The sequence below is a fragment of the Taudactylus pleione genome, unplaced genomic scaffold, assembly GCF_031769625.1.
Source record: "Taudactylus pleione unplaced genomic scaffold, aTauple2 ptg000041l, whole genome shotgun sequence".
NCBI lineage: Eukaryota > Metazoa > Chordata > Amphibia > Anura > Myobatrachidae > Taudactylus > Taudactylus pleione.
Window position 1 is genome coordinate 41,225,917 of NW_028284443.1, and position 23,955 is coordinate 41,249,871.

Below are 23,955 nucleotides of genomic sequence, written 5' to 3' on the forward strand. Positions count from 1 at the left end.
ATGTTGAGTCACACTCATCTCCAGATACACCCAACTCAAACTCAAACACATAAGGTACAAATTAGGTATTTAAACACTTATGTCCTAAAATATTGAAAAGATGTGGCCTGACTAAGTTTGCAAACTATTTAATAGTCTGCATTTTTCACATAAAATATACTGTAATACTATACAAATATCCCAGATCTGTTATTTTCACTCAAAAATCCAATTGGAATATTCTCTCCTGATGTAGTCCAAATGGAAATAACAATATGAATACATGGTCATAACCTCACATAATATAGTATAAAAAGATGGAAAATCAATACCAATCAGAACCGACTTTACAGGACTGCTGGTATTCCACAACATCTCCTGAGAAACTGCATCCATTGCAATGGAAATAGTTTCATCACTGCTAGTGCCCTATCGTTTTCAGGAAGGCTGATTTAAAAGTTGTTCATATCCCCCCTAGGTGGAAGATATATATTAAAACAGTTAAGGACATAAGACCTTTCCATGATTACAAAAATCTCTAGGCAGAAAATCAAATATAGTGATGTAAGGCTCCAAGCCAAAAGTGCAAATATACTGCATGTAACTTACTCAAGGCCTGTTGGTTATGCAAAAGAAAGATGAACATTGATACATAACCTTAGGAACACCTTTGATGTTCTCCTACTAAATAGATAAAATACATGGATATACATAAGCAGATCCTAATACATCAGAGCCAACATTGGGGTGTTATAGAGAAATATTACATACAGTAGCTGCACATTTTTAGATAACAAATGATAGCAATATATTGGCTTAATAGGTCAACCTTAACATGGTGTCATTGAAAACTCATGGCTTTCTTCACTAAAGGTGAGACACCTCTTGAATAGGTGGAACGTAGTATATAAAAGACAAACAGTACCTGACCCAGTGCCATTTGTTTATATAGGTCTCCTAAGGGCAGAACATGCCAGGGAGCATTTGTGAGGAACTTAAATACCAGTGCCTCTTATGTGTCCTCTTATATCTCTCATTTACGACCATATTTATTAAATAGTTTTGTGTAAAATCTTCATAAAAATGCAATTTTCTGTGGATTTCTTTATTAATTAAGTACAACAAGAATGTTTTATGAGACTACCCCAGCAGATGTTGGAAATATATGCTGCTGTCTTTCTGTTTCTGATGAGAAAACCAATCCTTTGTATGCACCTTTCCCCAAATATCCAAAGTTCTTTTATCTTCATTTAAAATTATTTTTGTTTTAGAAAGTATCTCCCATGATCCCAACACCTCACACAGAGAGGGGGGTTTATACAGTATATAGAAAATAATAAAGCCTGGTGCAGTATGTATTACTCCTGTAAAACATTTGCAATTATAATGGGGAATAAATAAGTTTAATTCTACCCAAATGTTAATAATGATGTATTTGCCATAATCAGGGTTTACTTTATATTCTCTATGTAATTGTGAAACATTAAGATATTATTTTCTCAATTTTTCACTAGTGTTTAATTAATCATGGTTTATTTTACTATAATCTATGTATATACTGTAAGCTACATTGTCTTTGAATGTTGGTCTGTTGTACTGGGTGAAAGTTAAAACTGGTAAATCTAAAATTAGGTTATCCTATTTGTGGGTGTTACTGCTCAGGGATATTTTCTCTCCATTCCTATTTTTGTCTCAAATGTAAATTAAAAACATTTCTGTTATTTAAACAGTGATAGTTATTTATACCAGCTATTATGATACAGCTGCAGTTCTGTTTCCTACCTAAAATTAACCTAAACACATACATATTGTAGCATTTGTAAGTAAAAGGGGCTTTACTCTATAGACTGCAGGGAGAACGTTTAGCTTTTCTATGTCTTTAAATAACATGTGTACTTACGTAGCTGGCAGCATTCCCAATAATAATATGTGACCAGCATTGCTACTGTATGCCCAAATCCACCAAAAGTGTGTGATGTGCTTAGATGCCCTCTCATTCATCTAACCATGCACACAGGGCGTGTTTCTGTGTCGCACACTATGTCAATGTCAGACACAGTTGAGCAATTGTTTTTACAGCAAATGAGTCCAAGTTGCGCATGTGTCCCGATTGTGTTCATACAGAGTTGCAGTAGCGATTTTAGACGTACGCTTGCAAAGATGTATTGAAAATGTATTGGGCTTTCCTGGGCAGTGATTGGGTGGTGACAGGGAGGTGGCTATTCAGATGAACTGAGATGGACCGTCTTATGGGTGTCTTATGGGAGTGTCGCGGGTGTTTCTCTGAAGTGGCTACATATACAGATGCTTAATTGCTCACGTTGGAAACCATTCTCAGATGGAAAATATGCACCAACCATAAGGCTGGTACACGTTTTGATGATGTGATGGATTGCTGCATCTAAAGATGCATCAAGCGGTATTGCACCCCCTGGGACTGTCTGTCTTGCTGGGATTAGCAGATAGTGCTTCTATTAGAAGGTCACTGCCAGTTAACAGATTTTACTTGGGGAACAGCAGTCCTGCTGCCCCTAGGTAAAATCCACCACTAGTTATTATAGGTAATCTATAGTGTAATATACTGTACATTTTAAAATGTTTATTAAATCACACTCTGAGGCATTGTTTATAAACATAAAGAAGGGAGTGGAAAATGGGAGAGATAGAAAAAAGGAGAATGAAAATATTTGCATATATTGAATATTTTGCATATTAATGGTATTTAATATAAATGATTAATTGTTCACTGAGTGCCAGAATTATTCATATAGAGACCAAACTAATCTATTTCACTACCTTTGCATAATGGAGTGAGTTACTTGCTAGTACAATTGATATAGTGGCCTTAGATTATGCGAAAAAAAAAATTCATTTTTTTTCTAAATATATATGAGTGACATCACTTTAATACAATTTCCTTCATTAATTGTCCTGTTTCTTTTGCTACTGCAATAACCGGAGCACTCTTACTGTAAGTAAGTTGCGCATGTTGATTTTGAATTAATTCCTATGTTAAGCACTGACTAATTATTCCTTGCAATTTCAAATATAAAATGCATGGTGTAGTTTCTGACAGTAAATTAATAAATATATGTAAATGTTGGCAAGATATCACCTGTATTACTCTGTGTTTCTATAATAATAAAGGTAGCTTTAGCTGATTAGCAAGAATGCAGATACAGCAAACCAATTAAGTGTGTTCTATGAAACAGTGAAGTTATGAAGACAAGATATGCAATATGTTAGATCAACAGTTCTTATGTTGACATGCAGCATGTCAATATGCTTAGTATTTTCACAGTGACCATGTCAACTTTCATCATGTCTACACATATGATATGTCGTCATGATAGAATGTCAACATACCACCCCTTGTGTCCCAGTGATCACGTACCTGGTCCCGATTGTAGCAGCTTCTTCAGTGCCATCTTCTGGGTCCCAGCGGCCATTAAACCAGCACTTCCAGCGGAGATTTCTAACAGACCAGTGTTCAGTGAGTATTTTACCCCTAACCCTAATCTCTAACACTAACCCTCCCCTCTTCCTGCAGCCCAGTCCTAAACTTCCCCTGCAGCCTAATCCTAACCCTCCAGGTAGTGCCTAACCCTAACCGTTGGCATTCTGAGCATGTTGACATTTCACATAGAAACATTTCAGATATCTACAATGTAAACATGTCAATATTTTGAGGATGTTATCATTGTGTCTGTCGACATGTTGAACCATGTCAACATTCTAATCAGTGACGGTCCTAGTGGTGGGCAAGCAGGGCTATCGCCTAGGGAGCTGTGGCTTGAGGTTGTGGTTGCAGTCACCCCACTGGTGCCAACTAATCTAATGGCACCCGCCCTTTCTTGCTACTCACCAGCCTCCCCCCACCCGAGCACTGTGCTCAGCTGAGGGGTTTTGAAATATGTGGCTTGACATCATGATGCAGCCATTTATTCTATGAAATATGAGCACACAGGGAGATGCTGAAGTGGCTGGTGATGAGGAATCGGGACCTTGGCCAGATGCCAACTTCAGATGCCGGACTTGGAGAGCATCTGTGGCATCTAGTGTAAAGGTTGGTGTTTTCTGGACATTACTGTGTGGGGCATAATGTGGTACAGTGGACATTACTGTGTAGGGCATAATGTAGTGCAGTGGGCATTACTGTGTTAGGCATAATGTGGTGCAATGGACATTACTGTGTGGGGCTTAATGTGGTGCTGTGGGAATTACAGTGTGTGGCATAACGTGGTGTAAGGATCACTATCACTGCATGGTTTAACATGGTGTAAGGGGCACTAGTACTGCATGGCATAGCATGAATGAGCTCTACTGTGTGGCACAATGGGAATAAGGGTCACTACTGTGCAGTGTAATTTGAATTTGTGGTACTATTGTGTAGTCATGCCCCTTCCCAGTGAGACCATACTTGATTTTTGGATGTGCAACTTAGGCCATGCCCCCTTAGCTTAGGGCTCCAATGGAAACCTTTGCCCTGAGCTCTGCAAAGGCTAGAACCGGCCCTGATTCTAATGGTGACATTGTGGTATTGTTGACCATGTGACTGGATCCCATGCAAACAATTTTTGTATCGTTTGTTGAAAACTATATGTATAATTTATGGTTTAAACAAGTTATTAGTGATAACAACACCAAAAACAAAGTTAGCTTTCATTGGAATTTGCTAAAATATATTTAAACTTCCTATAATCAGAGGTCAGATAAAAACATAAATCTACCAAACTTATCATTACTAAACATATCTAAAATAAAGACACAAGACCAGAATGTGGCATTTAACAAAGGTCAGCTAACAAATGTGTTGTGGCATAAGAAAGAACATACAGCAATACTTGACTTGAACAAATGACACCACAACTTGCGAGCTCCAACTACCCCATTATCAAAGGCAAGTGTAAGATAACAACTTGAAAAGACCAACTATCCCTTTCTAAGTAAGTGGGCAGTATCCAACACCCATACCGACACCCAACTTGGGGAAATGACACCACAACTTGCAAGGGTCAACTATCCCTTTTTAAGCAGTGGAAGGTATCCGACAACCATATCAATACACTATCCTGGCCCACTTTGGTGAGAGGTGCCGCTGACCCCAGTAGGGTAAAATCAGAGTATCCAGTGTATTGAGGGGAACCCACACCCCAAGCTGCAGCAAGTTGAATTCTGGACTGTCTCTTTTTGCTGACACACAAGTTCCTCAGTAATGAACCAAGCCGCCCTGCCACTAAAAATAAACTATCTCACTAAACCCTATAAAACAGAAAAAATACACTTTATCGCCAAACCATCAAGGACTAAAACATCTCTAGATACACATTCACCTTCTTCCTAGAACTCTGAATTACAGCATCACCATGAGAGATGAACAAGAGAGTTGAGCATTGTTGTACCAAACCACCACAACAATAAGCCATACAATAGACTCAAAGTTCTGAACTATACATTGATGCAACTCCAAAGACATCCTCTGACACAGATCATTGCCTACAAGATTTACGACCAACACTCTTGAGGCACCAAACTAAGCCACAGACCTATAAAGTTTAGGCAACAAAGCATCCCGCACCATACCTCTGAACCCTAGCCACCAAATCATGTCTAATTTGGCAAAGACAGACAGACTGATCCAAGGCAATAAGGGATCAAGAAGCCCAAAAGATAAAATAATGATCTAAAAATCAAATAGGCCTACAATCCATGAATCCACCTGCAACATATATATATATAACACAGTAATTAAAAATCAGTAATAAAAAATATGTCCCTCCTGTACTGCGGGAGGTCCAGATTTAAAGTGTGCAGAGAGATTTAGATTTGGGAGGGGTGTGTCCACCCTGAAATCTAAATTGCAGTGTAAAAATAAAGCTGTGCAGTATTTGTGGGCTTCATGCAAAAGGAGCCAGTATTTACTCTGCATGCAATTTATTATTCTATTCCCAAAGCTGAATCAGGCCCTGTGTATTTGATATTTTTATTTGGGTTGTAAACCTTAAGGTTTCCTTATTGGTTCTGGGTAACCAATAATACCCATAATCCTGCACTGTGTACATTAAGGATGGTTACATTGTTAGCAGTGGATGTTTGTTTTCTTCATTTTCAAAGTTTAAGATAGAAATTACCATAAGATCATATAAAATATTCAAATTGTTGGTACATGGTCATATAAAAAAATATATACATATTCACCACAAATATCTAAAATGATTTAAACATTTATCATTACTGGCCATCTGTTGCCTCACGGGTGACCTGGTGACACTTATGCCAGATTTATTGTGGTCTATATTTTATATGTAGTGTAGCTCGATCTAGTTGAAACATCAGCCACGGGATGTAGTCGGCATCCCGGCAGTCAGGATGCTGGCAGTCAGGATACTGGTGCCAGAATGTCAACAGCAGTCAGAATCTTGGCTCCTGAATCCTGAACGCTGCCATCCCGGTGGTAAATTTTAGGGTTAAGGGGAGGGTTAGGTTTAGGGTTAGGGGTTAGTGTTAAGCACTAGGGTTAGTGTTAGGCTGTGGGGGAGGTGAAGGTTATGGTTAGGCTGTAGGTGGGAGGGTGATGGTTAGTCTGCTGGTGGGGAGGGTTAGGGTTAGGGTGGTAAAGGTGGGTTAAGGGGAAAGTTTGGGGTTAGAGTTAGGATACTTACCTAATCCTGTTGGGATTCTGATTGTCGGAATGCCTCTGTTACAATATATTATGGTTTTGTACTCCATAGTAAAAACGGGAGTTATATTTTACATTATTTGCAAGTATCAGTTGTTAATTGCTGTAATCTTCTTTATAATACTGTATCACTGTCAGCAAGGACAGGTTAGGAACTAGAGATGTGTGCTGACCACCGCATTTTGGTTTTGGATTTGTATCTCCTAGTGTTTTGGATCTAGATCTGGTTTTAGATCTTTATCCTTGGTGTTTTGTTTTTTGGTTTTGGATTTGTATTTTGTTTCCAAAAAAATATATAAACAGCTAAAACCACATAATGTGGGCCTGTTTTTGTTCCTTCAGTATTATTAACCTTAATAACAACCATTTTCAGGCATTTCCATGCATTTTTAACCACCTTACAGCTCACAATATTTCACTATTTTTCACCAATATAGGCCAAAGGCTGCAGCGAGCTGGCTGCCTAAAGTAAGCAACAGAGCAGCAGCACAAATGCTCGGCAGTTTAAAAAAATATAGGACATCTAGGAAACATTGCTACACAGCAGTGGTAGACAGGATGGCAGTTTAATAAACTATAATAATGTCAGTCAGCAATGACATGCACAGTTTAACAAATTAAGCACTTTTGCGATTAGGACTGACACTTTCGTGCATGAACTCCTTGGTTTGTATGGGCCCCCACAAAACATCTTTTGGAAGGACTACCATCAATCATTAAGGAGTAGGTTGATGATGAGGGTGTTGGTGGTGGAGATTGCATGTGCTAGTCCAAACTGCTGGTAGCTGTTACTGGACTGCTTGTTATTAATTTACAAATTATTATAATTTTGTTAAACAAATTGCATGAACTCGATGCAAATGAAGTAACAGGGAGGAGGTGCCTAGATGGTTAACATCCCTTCCTCTGCTAACTTTGGCTTTACAAATGGAACAGATCCCTTCACAACTGTTGTCAGAATTTAGATTTAAATAATTTCACACCCAAGACGTGGCTTTTCTGGTTTTCTTTTTATCATGAGCAAGAACTGTTGCTACTAGCGGCTGATTTGCGCAAACAACATCCTCATATCATCAACATCCTCATTAGTGTCAGATAGGTCACAAATTTCCCCCTAATCCTCCTTTTCACTTCCTCCACACTATCACTCAATTTTCAATTATTTCACCATCTAATACTAGCACAGCCATCATGGTGTCAGTGATCCGCTGTGAAACTGGGTGACAGCTGTTATAGTTACTTCATCTATCAAAGGACTGTTTAATAGTCAATTGTTTGTTTAAATTACTACTAGTAGTAGTCTTCTTAGTCCCTTTCTGGGATGAAGATCCACCCCCAGCAGCAGCAACAGGCGTAGCACTCAAAGATTCTTCAGAGGAATCATGGACAGTAGAGGAGTCAGTCATGCTTATGAAATTGGATGCAGGACTACTTCCGATCACGAATGAGGATGTTGATGATGATGCATGTGTTAGTGGTGGAGATTGCAGGTGCTTGGAACAAGAGAGAAGGGAGCAACTAGGTGACACTAGACTGATTGTTGTTACAATTTTTTTAGCCAAGATTTCTAAATTTGAAAAACACTTTTCAGTTTGATGAATGCACTGCAAGTTAAGTAACAGGAAGGAGGTTCCTAGATGTTTAAGGTCCTTACCTCTAAACACTGTTACTTGGCAACAGTTACAGATGGCTTGGAAAAGGTTGTCTGGATTTGGTTGGAAATAATTCCATACATGAAAAGTGGATTTTTTGGTCCTTTGCCCAGGCATGGCAACAATGGGATTTTTCCCACTATGGGCAACAACTGTTGCCTGATTTACAGTTTTTACACAAACATCCTCACCATCAACATACTCATCATCATCAACATCCTCATCATCCTTTATTTTATTGCCACCTACTTAAATATCCTCCTCATCCTCCTGGTGCAATTGCACAGAAGTATCCTCAATTTCTATGTCAGCATGTTGACTTTTGCTGCTCATCCCCACATTTGCAGAGGGAACACAAATGGTGGAAGGAGGATCCATTTCAAGTACAGTATTAGAAAGGTCAGGCTCACACATGGCAACCGCAGACACACTTGGATTCTCCTCGGGGATCTGTGACTTTTCGGAGCACACAGTTGGTTCCGGTGTCTTACTCATCTTAACAATTTTTTTTGTACCTCTCCTACAAGCCGAAGGGCTTAAATCATCACAACTAGAACCACCAGTCATAAATAAAGCCCAAGGCCTTATCCTTTCCTTGCCACTTCATGTAGAGAATGGCATATTGCCAATTTTTGGTTTCTCTAAAGCTAACTTAGCTTTAGATTTTTTTTTCTTTAACAGGGTAAAAATTGATTTTACATGGCCTGACTTAAGCCCTGGTGCATCGACCTTCATAGATTACATTGACGACCTTGCATCATCATCATGACTGCTGCCAGCAGCTACAAGACTGTTATGTGGATCCTGCTCTCCTGTCATGTGATTATCCTCCATACTCACTACAGTCTTGGAGCAGTTTCACCAAGCAATTATAGCGCAGCTAAGTTGTGGCTAACACACACAACCACACAAAAAAATATATTTTTAAAACTGGGGAAGAGCACAACTGACTGAGATATCAGCCCTTTGATAAACAACACAGGCAGCACCCCTGTGCAGCTATGTTGCTGATAAGTGTGGCTAACGTGCACACACAGAAAACAAAACACTTATTAATTTGTTGGGGGGTTTTTTACACTGGGGGGAGAGCACCCCTGACTGAGGCAGCAGCCCCTTGATAAATGACACAGGCAGCACCCCTGCACAACTATGTTGCTAATAAGTGTGGCTAACATGCACACACATACAGAAAAAAAAACACTTTTATTAATTAATTATTTTTTTTACACTTGGGGGAGAGCACCTCTGAAAGAGACAGAAGCCCCTTGATAAACAACACAGGCAGCATCACTGCGCAGCTACGTTGCTGATAATTGTGGCTAATGCACACACACACACAGAAAAAAACAGTTTTATTATTTTTTTATTTATTTTTTTAAACTGGAGGGGGAAAGCACCCCTAGATGAGGCAGCAGCCCCTTGATAAACAACACAGGCAGCACTCCTGCACAGCTACGTTGCTGATAAGTGTGGCTAATGTGCATACACACACAGAAAAAAAACACATTAATTTGTTGGGGGTTTTTTACACTGGGGGAGAGCACCCCTGAACGAGGCAGCAGCCCCTTCATAAATGACACAGGCAGCACCCCTGCACAGCTACATTGCTGATAAGTGTGGCTAATGCGCACACACACAGAAAAAAACCCACATACATTTGTTGCGGTTTTTTTTACACTGGGGGTGAAGAGCACCCTTGATGGACAGAGCACACCCTGGACAACACAGCAGCACCCCTTTATGGACTGCAGTGACACAGGAAACACTAACGCCTCCCTCTTCTGTCTGCAGCACAACTCTTAGTATAGATAGAGTCACAACAGCCCTAATGGACCACAGGCACAGCACAGCCCACCACAGCTACCAGCCCCTATGGACATTGGACAACAGCCAGTTAGCTTCTATGACAACTCCTATGCACAGCAGCCAGTCCCTATGCACAGCAGCAGCACAGTCCCTCATTTGAGTCCTCTTCACTCAGTCTCCACATCCAGAATGAAAATGGTGGTGAGCATGGTTAACCTTTATACAATCCAAACCCATGAGAATACGACACCAGGATGATGATGTTTTGCCTCACTTTTAGATCCGAGTCAGGTGGGAAAACCCGAGCCAACTTGGATCTCGGCTCGGATCACTAAGTTTCTTGTGGGTTCAGATCTCTGAGGTCCAAACCCGCTCATCTCTATTAGGAACTGTTCAAGAGCTGGTATTGTTGAACCCTGTGTCTCAATGTTTTCAGTAACACATTTAGCAGTTTGATTATTTTTAACAGTTGTGAATTCATTTACACATGCAAGATCTTTGCTTTGGCCAGTGGCATAACTACCATGAGTGCGGATGCTATGGGGCCATGGCTGCCTCCAGGGCCAGCCACTATCCATGCACCTGGAATTAACGAATGAACTGGTCACCTGTTAGCCTGAGCCCGATGCACCTGACTGGCCAGAGAAGAAAGAAGAGTGCCACATGGGATTTGTAGTTTATATTTTACTGCACAGACTCAGAGCAGTTAAAGATAAACTACAAATACCATGAGGCTATGTGGTAAGGGTTGGGCTTGGCAGCTAATGGGACCAGGGAGTGTGTTGCTGTAGTTAAGCCAACATAGCACAGTGCATGTAGCAGTGGAGATGGTGTAGAAAGTCTGTGGTGGGGGAGGCCTGCAGTGTCCAGAATGCTATTCCTGTGTGCAGTCAGCTCCCAGCCTAGAACTTGGCTAAGGGCACACAACTTCTGCACAAAACAAAACAAGGCATGGGTGTGAGCTGCTTTAACGTTCAGCTCATAGACCACTAAGCCTGAGCTGCAGTTTGAAGATATCTAATACTGTAGCAACCAGCAGCAGCAGCAGGCATGATCCTGTCGCCTATTTCTACCTGGCCACACTACATCCATTCCAGTCTGCACATCAAGCAGTATGTTCTGCCTGGTCTGCATCACCCAGGTAAGTGACTGCAGATTTGGGCACCCAGCCAGGGCTTGCAAGGGGCTATTGGCACCTTCATGTGCCTACTTTGAGCAGGGACTTGTGCTGTTTGTCCCGGGAATTGTGCAAATAGATCTTCCTGCACGTGTCTGCAGGCAGCTTTACTCTAATCATTGCTCCTTACTATAGACTGTGACTGGGGGGGCTTTCAAGATTTTGCTGTAGAGCCCACAACATTCTAGTTATGCCCCTTACATACAGCATTCACACATGTTCTGTTCTAAGCTTGTCTTGCAGGTGTAGCCCACTTTCTAATGCCTCACTATTTAAATGTCACAGAGAGGCAAACACCAAAACAACATATGTAAATCAATGTACAGCTACGAAATGTTGATGTGTGTTTTGCTTAGGGATGTGCAGGCTCGGTTCTACTCGGTTCCGTTGGTTTTTTTTTCCCGAAATCTTATTGGGTTTCAGCTGTCACGAGTTTTGGATAGCCAATAAGATTCAGTAAAAAAAAATGAACGGAACCGAGTAGAACCGAGCCTGCACATCCAACTTTTTCTGCTATTGCTTTGCCAAAGTAATACAATTTGTAACACCCATTACATGGTAAGCTGTGGAGGAGATGTTGAACCCAAGCAATGCATCACCAGCTGAGCCAAGAGATGAAGAATTTGCAGTAAAGATGTTTGCTGACTCTTAATCCCTGAACAACTCTAAGATTATCACACCAAAAGGTAATGAAACAATTCTGCAACCTAATACTCCTCAATTCCAGAGCCACAATGATAGAAAAGAGCTGCAAAAGCAGTACATTCTTGTTTAAGCCTTCACTCACTTACTCACTCTTCAGGCCAAGGATAAAGCATCATATACCATCACTGTATGCACCAAAACCTGAGGCACTGGCAGCATCCTTAAAAAACTAACAAAGAGAGTTAAGCAAAGAGTTGGAAGAGCATATATGTACAGTATACCATACTGATCTGCAGACAGGCACAAAAAAATGCTGCATCAATCAAATACCAGCCAAGGCCTGTTGAAGTTTGTGGCAAACAAAACCCTACCCGTTGGGCCAGTGGGATCACATGGCATGCAAAATGAACAATCTTAATAAACCTTGATGCAAAACCACCTTGATACAAAGTGTTGGTCACCCATTCAAACTGAGACAAAGAAAATCATTAAGATAGTAAGCTACCCTTCAGTCCCCAGTGCCAGTACAAATGCACCAATGAAGAAAAGTGCTAAAATGTAAAAAAAAAAAAACACTAGAAACAGAGCAACCAATGGGTAGGCACTTATCCAGATTAAAACCACCATCCAGGCTAAAGGCGATGAAACTGAAAAAATCGGAATACAAAGGCAACAGATGGTATGCAGATCCAAAATCTACCTTAGCCATCATGTCCTCACCTTATGGCTGCACAAGTGTCTAATGCAATTTTTTGTTTTGGTTCCAAATAAAAAGCTAAATAAAAATCATTTAGGTTCCTGTGTTTTCAGGAACATAAATGTTTTACATAAAAAGATTAATTAACTGTGTTATTTATAATCATACCTTAAAACCACTTTCCCATTACATCATCCTTTTTGTGGTCAGGCATTTAAAACTTTCAGTGAAAAACGAGTGTGATTCCTCAGACCAAATCTATCGATGGTAACCTATACATTTTATGACTGATCTCTGTCTATGGGTACATCTTTGTACAACCCCACTCATCGTCACACACTCTTGACAATGTAGCAACCCAGCTCCATTACTGGCAATCCATCCTGCTTCCGTCAAAGCCCATGGTGATCCCAGGAGGAACTGTAAAAAGATTTTAAAAATTGCATGCACTAATTGGAGGTAATGAGTCACATTGAGTGGCTCAGCAGGCCACGTATCCATATAGCAGGCTGGAAAAACACAAAATCTCATCAGTCAATTAGATTAAGATCTAATGGCCTCATTCCCAAATCCCTCTCTTGATTTGTATGTTTCTATAGCCTTTTTTGACTTGGAAGTAAGGGAAAAAATATATTCATATTTGCTCTTCCTAATACTATTGTCATGTTCAGGAAGAAGGAAGCACCTGCAAAAGCATGAAAGGCTCCAGGCCTATGCACTGATTCTTCCATTTGCAGTGGCACAACTTGCCATTCATGGCAGCAAGGGGATGGGCAGATGTGGCAGTGGAAGGAGCAGACCCAGCTGAGACTTTGTGAGACTTCCTACAGGTATTACCATGACATCAGCTTAGATCTGGGCTATCTGAAAACCATATGACAACAGGTCATCAGAAACTCCACTGCAGGCCATCCCCAGATACAGAACAAAAGTGATGCACAATACTAGCTGGGACCTGCAACACAGGAGATGTCCCTGCTCCATCAACAAAGCAAGCAGGCACTGAAAAAGGGCAATGGGGGCGAGACATAGCCACTGGAGAAAGTAAGTCAAAAAATTGGAAAAAATAAAAGGAAAAAGAAGAAGGATAAATAAAATAGAGTACAGGGTCAGTAATGAAAGAAAGAAATAGAGTATGGTAGAATGGAAAAGAATAAGAACAGCTATAGTACAAATAACAAGTACAATGGAGAAGCAAATGCACAGTACTTTCCTACATGAAGATCAGAAGAATAAGGAGCAGAGCAAGTACTGTAACTGACAAAAAACTGTAAAGCAGATACACACGCTCCTAACACTGCCCACTACCACCCCATTGCACATTAACAACAACACACAAACTAACTACCAATGAGCCCCACCTCCAACAATTATTAACCCTATCTGCCCTTGACTTGAGGTTCTGAAGCCATCAGGCCTATTCGTCCTTCTGTTATTCAAAATCCAATATCAAAATAAAGCTTTTGGTCTGGCATTACTTCAATCCCAAAGCTACAAACATCTAAAAAAGCCACAATTTTAATGATATTCTCCCATATCTGATGTCTTTTTGGAACATGTAGGTGGGCAAAATGGACATATCCAGCCATTTGACACTTGCAGAAGGTTGAGTGATTTATCATGCTGGTGATGATGAGTAGGGCTGTGTAAATACTGTATCTATAGACAGGGAACAGCCACAAGATTTATGGATTACCAGTGACAGAGTTATCATTTATAATTTTTCATTGTGAGTTTTCAATGTCTGACTTCACATGGTTGATGTAATGGGAAAGTGGTTTAAAGGTGTGATTATAAATAACACTAGTTAATTACTCTTTTTATATTAAGTATTTATTTTCCTGCAAACATGGCACTGGCTTTTCATTTGGAACCAAAACAAAAAAAATGCATTAGACACTTGTGAAGCCATAAGGTGAGGACATGACTAAGCATTCTTTTGTTTCTTTTTAATTACAGAATGTTGTCTTTTTCTAGTCTTAATTGGAAATCACAGCACCAGAAATCAGTCACAGCTGACTCATCCATTTCTAAACAGTATTTGTAGCAAATCCTTCTCCCTTTTTAAAATGAAATGTGTGTTTTACAGACTAAACACCTAAATGAAAGAAGTGCAGGTTTCATTAAAAAGGCATATAAAATATGTCACAGTAGCGATGTCACAGTAGGATTTGCTCTACATTTTAAATAGGCTAAGAAACATATTACACTCTTGAGGCACTTACTTTATTTAAACAAAAAATAATCTAGCTGCTTTGTGTTTGTAATCCACATAATAAGCTCATTTAAAATGCAAAAGCAAACATTTTCTATCAACATCATTAAAAGTATACTCAAAGTATTAAACTCCCAAGCAAATTGTAAGTTCTACAAAGACTGTTGTTTAATTAATTACCACACATTCAGTTTTTACAGATAGATAAAAGTAGAGTTACTAGATCAACCATTTAAATCCAAATACATGAAAAATGCATTATTTATTATTAAACTTATTTGCACAGCGCTACCATACTATGCAGTATATTCCCAAAAATGTTTAATCACTCAAGTGTGGTATGAAAGATCAACAATATAAAAGTCAACAGTTAATGGGTCGACACCAAGTGGTCGACCTGCAAAAGGTTGATTGGAACAAAGGGTCAACAGGTTAAAAAGGTCAACAATGTAAAATGGCGACAGGTTCAAGTGGTCGACACAATAATGGTTGACACTTTTTTATTTTAACCATAACTCTAACCCTGCCCCTAGTGCCTATTCCTAACACTACCCCTGGTGCCTAGCCCTAACACTCCCCCTTATGCCTAAAATAACCCTAGCATAACCATCCCCCTAGTGCAGGAGTATCCAACTCGGTACTCGAGAGCTACCAACAGTTGATGTTTTCCAGTTCACATAGCTGGTGCACAGGTGTATTCATTACTCACTAACACATTTGAAAAGATCCACAAGTGAAGCTAATTATTTCACCTGTAATTCTGTGAGGAGACCAGGAAAATATGCACTGTTGGTAGCTCACGAGGACCAAGGTTGGCTACCCCTGCCCTAATGCCTAACCCTGACCTTAAAAATGGTAAAAAAAACATGTGTTAACCATTTGTGTGTTGACCATATGTGTTTTAACCCTATTTACCTTTTGTACCTGTCGACCTTTTGTACCTGTCGATCTTTTGTCCCTGTTGACCTATTGCATGTCAACCATTTGGTGTTGAACCATTGACTGTCGAACTTACATTGACAATCTTCTATTAAAGATACCAACCATACACATTAGTTGCTGTTCCAGCGAAGCTTACAGTCTAAATTAATAACCCCACAAACACTAGCTTTAACATGTCATGTTAATTGTGGCCTCTGGGTGGAAACTCAGATAGTACATACACACGCTACTATAGTCAGAATAGAATTCAAGGCCACATTGCCTGCTATGCAGCAATGATAATCACTAGGGATGTGCGCCGACCTCGCAGGCATGCCTGTACATTTGAATGCCGTTACAGGTGCATAATTGAGCACCTGCTATGACATAGATAGCCAGAGGTCTAGATGGCGACATGAAGTTTTGCAGTTTGTGAGTCAGGATCAGCTGTGTGTATGGGTCCGATGTTAATTCGATGTTACTGATGTTTTTGCTGACTTGTGGATGTATGTAATGGGCAGTGGGTGGCTTTATACAGTGGTGGGCTTGTTGGTATAGTGCTGCGAGTGCACTATGATCGCATTTATTTGGGCAGCACAGATGGTGTAATCATTAGCGTTACTGCCTCACAGCACTGAGGTGGTGGGTTTGATTCCCACCACGAACCTAACTGTGCGGAGTTTGTATATTCTCCCTGTGCTTGCGTGGGTATCCTCCAGGTACTCCGGTTTCCTCCCACGCTCCAAAAATATACTGTTAGGTTAATTGGCTCCCACCAAAAATTAACCCTAGTGTGTATGTGAATGCATGTACATGTGGTAGGGAATATAATAAGCTCCACTGGAGCAGGGGCTGATGTGAATGGCCAGATCTTGTCTGTAAAGCGCTGCAGAATATGTGTGCGCTATATAAATAACTGGTAATAAATAAATAAAATAAATGTATTTGCATAACTTTGCAGCGCGTGGGTGCATGCAATTGCAGACTTGCAATCCAAGCTGAATGAGGCTCAAATGTCTCATGAAGAGAATAAAGTGCATACTGTATAGTACTAAATTGAGTGAGTGCATAGACATCCATAAGTTGCTGTCCATATCTCAGCAATTGACATCTATAGGAGTCCATGTCAATGTTAATGAAGTCAAACAACAAATGGGAGGAATGGAAATAAGCAATAGATAAAGAAAATGCATCACTTAATGACAACAATACATGGACTGTTGTTAAGAGGAAGAGTGACCACAAGACAGTTAAGAACAAGTGGGTCTTCTGTAAAAGTTGAATGCAGATGGAACCATTGCACGTTATAAAGCACATCTTGAAGCAAAAGGTTATACACAAAAATCTGGGATTGACTACGGTGAAATCTTCTAGCCTGTTGCAAGGTACAGTACATTATATTTTGTCATGCCACATCTGCCATTTATTGTTACTATTCCATTTAGACTTTGACTCAGCTTTCTTAAATGGAGAATTGATAGAAGAGATTTACATGTAAACCCCTGATTATCACTGTAAAAATATGCTCCAAGAAGGAGAAGTCTGTCTGTTGAAGTAAGATTTGTACGGTTTAGAGCAAAGTGGCAGAGACGTCACTAGGGTTGGTGTCACCCTGTGCTTTAACTCATGGTGTCACCCCCAAAAAAAAAATAAAATCAGGAACAAGGTGTGCAGCTCTGCGCTCTCTCTCCCCCTACCAGTCCAGTACTCGGAACACTGCAGTGCCCCTTCCAGAATGCCGGGCAGCACAAGGCGGGCACGATGATGTCATGCCCTGCATTCTGGGTAGAGAGGACTGACTGGACCAAAATACTGGCGGCACCAGTCCGTCCGCACCACCCACCGCAGCGGGGGTGGTAGCAGGGAGCGGACTGGTGGGTGGGGGCAGATACGAATTGTGATGAAAAACCAGCCCAGGAAGTTTATGGCAGTCCTAATGAGGGCAGGGTCTGTGAAGAGCAGAGCCATAGCTAGGCTTTTTGGTGCCCTGTGCCAGAAAGAGCATTAGCGCCACCCTCATTTTTCAAAGGGACATAATGCACCCAAAAAAGGGTAATGGCCTCATGGGGAAGGGCCAGGGAAGAGATAGGGGAGGCCAGGAGATGCTGGGGATGAAATAAAAGGAAGCTATAAGTGAGAATGATAATAAACAGACATTTGACAGGCCCAAACAGCGCCCCTTGACCTGTGGTGCCCTGTGCGATGGCACCGGCCGCACTACCCTAGCTATGGCCCTGGTCAACAGGGGCGGGAGCACTCCTCATTGGGCCTGATTCTGAATTGCTTCCTTTTCTGGAGTTACATCTGTGACTTTAGCTAATGCCGCTACAATGCCATTCTCTGGTGTACATCCATGTGTCAGAATGTGCAAGGACTGAGATGCCCACTTTCAGTACCTACAGATGCTGCATTTTTGCTTTGTGTGTATTTAAATGCCACTATCGGTCCACCATTGAAAATTGAAACTTTTACCAGTCCTATGCTAGGTGCAGATCATCCATCTGAGTATGGCCTCCAGTGTGAGCATTTCACTCTCTCTACACAACCACTTTCAGCATCACGCCCATGTCACTCCAACAACATGCCCATACTAAGTTACATCTGCAATTCTGCATAGAATTATTCAAACTCCTGTAACTACCTACGAAGGCCCAACACATTTCCAATACACTACACTACTTGGTGCGTGCGTCTGAATCTGTACTGTAGTCTGTACAAACACCATCGGGATGCATGCACAGTGCAACTTAGTCTCATGCTCAGAAGAAAAACAAAACACAAGAATGAAAAAACTTTGACCCCCACAGAAAAACAAACACATTGGCCCCCACAGGAAAAAAATAATTCACTTTGTCCCTGACAGGAAAAAAAACATTGGTCCCTATGAGAAAAAAACACGCAACAGCTGCCACAATGAAAAAGCACACACATTGGCCTACACAGGAAAAAATAAAACATACATTGATTCCCCCCCGGTCTCCTAGAGAAGCCTGAGTGGCCTCACAAGCTGGGCTGTCACCAATAGCTGCAGAACTACTTGCAGGAGATGAGCCTCCAGCCGCTCCAGAGATTCCAGGCCAGTGAGTTTCTCACTGTCTCCCTCCAAAGAGTCCAGACCAGACCAATGGGTTGGAACTTAGTCCCGCTCCCTCCCTCACTCACCAGAACCCCCAGCACCTTATCACCATCCTCTGCCCTCTTCACCTCAGCACCTTACTCTGCCCATTAGCACCATCTTCATCACCTTTCTCAGTCCTTGGCCCCTCACCCCTCACCACCATCATTTGCCCCTCATCACCATCAGCAGCCCCTCACCCCCATCCTCAGCCCCTACCACCATCCTCAGCCCTCATCACCATTTCCCAGCCCTGTTTCTTCAGCTTTAAGCCCCATTCTTTGACACTAATAGTCAAGTAATATAATTTTATCAGGGGCGTACCTATAATGGGTGCAGGGTGTGTGGTGCACACGGGCCCCTGCACCCATATAATTTTAATACTTACCTCTTGGAAGTGCCAGGTCAGTGGTATCAGCACTATAATCGCCAGGAAAATGGCACCACAGGCATTTTCCCAGCATGTTGCGCATGCGTAGTAGACTCTGGTAACAGACTAGTGCCCAGAGTCTACTGCTGCTGTGCTGTGCATTCTATACACTCAGCGCTGCCAGCCACCAGAGAGAGTGACAGAGTGCCGGCCACCAGAGAGTCCCAGGACAGATGCTGCACACGGTCCCCCTCCTCTCATAATAAGCCCCTCAATATATATATATATATATATATATATATATATATATATATATATATTAGGGATGAGCGGGTTCGGTTCCCTGAGAACCGAACCCACCCGAACTTCGGGGATCCGGGGCGATCCGAGCCCAAGCTCGGATCTCCCTGTCTGCCCCGGATCCCTCTCCCGAGGCAAAACCTCGAGATCTGCTGTCGGATCTCGAGGTTTTGCCTCGAGCGGCCATTTAAAAAAAAATGCCTTTGCCTTTAATGGGCAAAGTGCTGATTGGCTGACAGAGCCGTCTGTCACGGCTCTCAGCCAATCAGCATTATGGTGCTCATTTGCATGTAGCACGGACTCGTGAGATCCGTGCTACATGCATCTGTGTGATTGACAGTGACACAGAGCACAGATGGGTCAGTGAGACCCGTCTGTGCTGCTGTGTATTTCAATGACACAGATGCACGCACGGACCAGGAGATCCGTGCTACTTGCATCTGTGTCATTGACACAGAGCACTAACGGGTCCGTGAGACCCGTCTGTGCTGCTGTGGTAAATAAAAAAAAAAAAACCTGTGTAAAAAGAGAAAAAAATGGCGTCCTCCCCCCCAAAAAAAGAGCAACCAGCCCCGGGCATTAGTGACCCAGTGCTGGGTGTGCTTAAATACAGGGGACAAACGACATAGGGGTCCCCTGTACTTAAACACAACCAGCACCGGGCTAGTCAGAACCAGAGCTGGTTGCCAAAATACGGGGGACAAACGACGTAGGGGTCCCCCGTATTCTGCGCAACCAGCTCTGGGCTCTGATCCGGTCCTGGTTCTGGAAATACAGGGGAAAAAAATGAGTAGGGTTCCCCTGTATGTTCCAGAACCAGCACTGGACTTTTTCTAGCGGGGGGCTGATGCCACAGCCAGGGGAGCCCTTTCACCGGGCCCCCCAGCCGCAGCATCAGCCCTGACCGCTAGTCAGCCCAGGCCGGGGATCCCTGGAGAGCTGGGGACCCCCCCAATAAAGGGGTCACCCTCTCCAGGGCACCCCAGGCCCAGGCTGATAGCCCGGGGCTATCCCCGCCACCCCTGGTGGCGGTGGGTGGCGGGTTGATTGTGTGGTGTGGTGTAAATAAAGAATATCAAACATTGTCTTTACAAGTAGAACTGCAAGTCCCAGCAAGCCTGCCCCGCATGCTGGTACTTGGAGAACCACAAGTACCAGCATGCAGGGCATTAAGGGCCCACTAGTACCTGTAGTTCACCTGTAAAAAAATGTTTAAAAAAAACACAGGACACACACACCGTGACAGTATAAGTTTATTAAACATACATACACACACACACATGTACACATACTCACCTATGTAACCCTGTAGCATCGGTCCACTTGTCCGGTAAAGTATCCATAGGGGACCTGTGAAAAAAAACATACTCACCATCTCCTATGCGAGGTTCTGTCCTCTTCGTTCCAAAGTAGGCATCCCCGGACTTGGCAAAAAAAAAAAAAACGAAAACGCGATCCACGAACTTAGTACCGTTCTATAGAACGGTACTTCCCGAATGAGAGCTTAGCGGCGGGGTATCACCATGGAAACCCCGCTGCTAAGCGTTCATTGGCTGAGAGAGGCCATCTCCCGTCTCTCTCAGCCAATGAACGGCTCCCTCCATTGTAGTCAATGCTGGGAGCCGCAAGGTTATTAAAGTTTACCCTGCGGTTCCCACCATTGACTACAATGGAGGGAGCCGTTCATTGGCTGAGAGACGGGAGATGACCTCTCTCAGCCAATGAACGCTTAGCAGCGGGGTTTCCATGGTGATACCCCGCCGCTAAGCTCTCATTCGGGAAGTACCGTTCTATAGAACGGTACTAAGTTCGTGGATCGCGTTTTCGTTTTTTTTTTTTGCCAAGTCCGGGGATGCCTACTTTGGAACGAAGAGGACAGAACCTCGCATAGGAGATGGTGAGTATGTTTTTTTTCACAGGTCCCCTAGGGATACTTTACCGGACAAGTGGACCGATGCTACAGGTTACATAGGTGAGTATGTGTACATGTGTGTGTGTGTATGTATGTTTAATAAACTTATACTGTCACGGTGTGTGTGTCCTGTGTTTTTTTAAACATTTTTTTTACAGGTGAACTACAGGTACTAGTGGGCCCTTAATGCCCTGCATGCTGGTACTTGTGGTTCTCCAAGTACCAGCATGCGGGGCAGGCTAGCTGGGACTTGCAGTTCTACTTGTAAAGACAATGTTTGATATTCTTTATTTACACCACACCACACAATCAACCCGCCACCCACCGCCACCAGGGGTGGCGGGGATAGCCCCGGGCTATCAGCCTGGGCCTGGGGTGCCCTGGAGAGGGTGACCCCTTTATTGGGGGGGTCCCCAGCTCTCCAGGGATCCCCGGCCTGGGCTGACTAGCGGTCAGGGTTGATGCTGCGGCTGGGGGGCCCGGTGAAAGGGCTCCCCTGGCTGTGGCATCAGCCCCCCGCTAGAAAAAGTCCAGTGCTGGTTCTGGAACATACAGGGGAACCCTACTCATTTTTTGTCCCCTATATTTCCAGAACCAGGACCGGATCAGAGCCCAGAGCTGGTTGCGCAGAATACAGGGGACCCCTACGTCGTTTGTCCCCCGTATTTTGGCAACCAGCGCTGGTTCTGACTAGCCCGGTGCTGGTTGTGCTTAAGTACAGGGGACCCCTACGTCGTTTGTCCCCTGTATTTAAGCACACCCAGCACTGGGTTACTAATGCCCGGGGCTGGTTGCTCTTTTTTGGGGGGGTGCACGCCATTTTTTTCTTTTTTTACACAGGTTTTTTTTTTTTTTTTTTACCACAGCAGCACAGACGGGTCTCACGGACCTGTCATTGCTCTGTGCCAATCACACAGATGCATGTAGCACGGATCTCCCGGGTTCGTGCTACATGCAAATGGGCACCATAACGCTGATTGGCTTCCTGTCTGCCACTGCAGTGCCACTCCTAGATGGGCCACGTGTTTGTGCCGCCCCCTTGTGTCGCTTAGCATAGTCATCCAGCTTCCTCGGTACAACCTTTTGGCCTAAAAACAATATTGTGAGGTGTGAGGTGTTCAGAATAGAGTGGAAATGAGTGGAAATTAATGTTATTGGGGTTATTAATAGCGTAGGAACAAAAAAAGGCCCATTTATGTGATTTTAGCGGGGTTTTTTTATTTTTTAAGAAAAAATCCAGATCCAAAACACAAAACCCAGAACCCAAAACACGGAAGGGTGGTTTTGGCAAAACCAATCCAGATCCAAAACACGAAGAAAGATCCAGATCCAAAACCAAAACACAAAACACGAAAAGTGTCCGGTGCACACCCCTAATATATATATATATACACACACACACATATATATATATAGATATATATATATATATATATATATATATATACAGTATACATACACATAGAGTATATATGTACACATACATATGCATATATATATATATATATATATATATATATATATACAGAGCCGTAGCTAGACTTTTTGGTGTCCCCCCCCTCCCCATTTTTTAAATAGGGACATAAGACGCACATCCAAAAAAGGGCCAGGGCCATATAGGGAAGGGCCAGGGAAGAGATATATATAATGCAGAGAATACGATGTCAAAAGAGTACTTCCCTTAATTATTTCAAATGCTGGGCTGCAGAATCTTTCACTTCAACATTGCAATGTCATAGGTGGTATGTTTCATGTCATGAGAAAACAAAGCACATATAAAAACATGGTACACATAGGGCCTGATTCAGACCCACTCGCGAGCGGCTGTCCGCTCGCAAGTGGGTCGATGTTATGCACTGAGCATGCGCACGACAGAGGGAGCTCCGTCGTGCGCATGCGCCAGACGCGACGAGCGAAGGAAAGTCCTTCGCTCGTTGTGTCCGATCAAAGGGGGCGTGCTGTCAATGTTGATTGACAGCACGCCCCCTTTGGTGGGCGTGCCGGGGGCGTGCCTCCCTGACGGGGGCGTTCCCACGGGAACGCCTCCCGTCAGAAGCCGGCCCACTGACATCACTAGTGATGTCAGTGGGAGTGATTTTGGCTCTGATAGAGCCAAAATCACTCCGGAGCTTGCGGTTGAAAACCTCAACCGCAGGCTCCGGCTCGCAAATTCGATGGTCGCGATGGTCTCGACCATCGCGGCCATCACAAAGCACGCTCGTATAACCTGTGGGTGGTGACCCACAGCTATACGAGCGTCCAGGAGGACGCTCCATGAAAATGGAGCCCGGCCCTCATTCAGAGCGTGCGCTCTGCTCAGAGCGTACGGCTCTGAATGAGGGCCATAGTACACAAAATGTATTGTTTTCATGTACATAACAGAGAAATGGATCATAAAAATTCCAATAATGAAAGCAGAACATTGGAGATACAGATAATAAGATGAATAATTACCATATCATATCTACATATGGGCTTGTAGACAGC